Source organism: Carlito syrichta, unplaced genomic scaffold (genome assembly GCF_000164805.1).
Source record: "Carlito syrichta isolate Samal-C Ts95f unplaced genomic scaffold, Tarsius_syrichta-2.0.1 Scaffold312151, whole genome shotgun sequence".
Taxonomy (NCBI): Eukaryota; Metazoa; Chordata; class Mammalia; order Primates; family Tarsiidae; genus Carlito; species Carlito syrichta.
In genome coordinates, this window is record NW_007256247.1 from 79876 (window position 1) to 81002 (window position 1127).

The following is a 1127-nucleotide window of genomic DNA, read 5'->3' on the forward strand; positions in this document are numbered from 1 at the left end:
GATTTTAAATCCGAGAGACCACAAAGAGCCAGCTCCGATGCAAACACATGAGGGTCTTTATTCAGTTTGGAGTCTGGGCTCACAAACCGGAAACCGTCGCAGCGGCTCGGGCTTGAGAGCCCCGATCCGTATGGCAAGCAGTTTTTATGCACAATTACAGAAGGAGGGGCTGGTTTTTCCGAGGCTTGCAACATTAACCAATCAGAAGAGGTCATGACGTAGAAACTGGAGTCCGCGGACCTTGCATAATCAGTCCCCAATAAAGTCCGCGGTGATGTCAAGGGACAGGGGTGCTTGAGATTGGTTGGTTTATTTTTTTGGTTTGCGTGGGCTCTAGCTCAGTTGCCTGTGACTGACGGGAAACGTCTAAACGGGCAGAGTGGAATGTCAGATAAGCTAGGTTTACACAGTCACTGCGCGTAAATTAACTTTGGCATGGGAGCCACACATTTGAACCAACATAGAGCCCACCAGGAGAGTGACGGGCGCCTCAGAGTCTACTGCAATCTAAGCAAAGGAATGTCTGGAAGGGGCTTATCACTTAACAAGGGGTAGTTTTGAACCTTGACCTTCCCTTCCTCCCTCCTTATGGGTGTCCCAGTGTCTATTTCCATCTTGGTGACCACTTAGCTCCCACATACGAGTGAGAATATGCGGTGTTTAGTTTTCTGTTTCTGAGACAATTCACTTAGGATGATGAGCTCCAGCTCCGTGCTGCAAAGGACATGATTTCATTCTTTCTTATGTCTGTGCGGTATTCCATGATATATTTATACCACATTTTCTTTATCCAGTCAATTGTTGGTGGGCACTTAGGTTGGTTCCATGATTTTGCTATTGTGGATAGTGTTGCAATGAACATACAACTCCAGGCAATTCTCTTAAATTCTCAAAAGTATGATACAGTATTGTTGATTATAGGCACAATGTTGTACAGCAGATCTCTAGGACTTATCCGTATAGTATAACCGGAATTTTATGCCCGTCAAACAGCAACTCCCCATTTCTCCCTCCTCCAGCCCTTGGCAACCACCATTCTGCTTTCTATTTCTAGATTCTACATGTAAGTGAGATCACGCAGTGTCTTTCCTTCTGTGACTGGCTTATTTCAATTAGCATAATGTTCT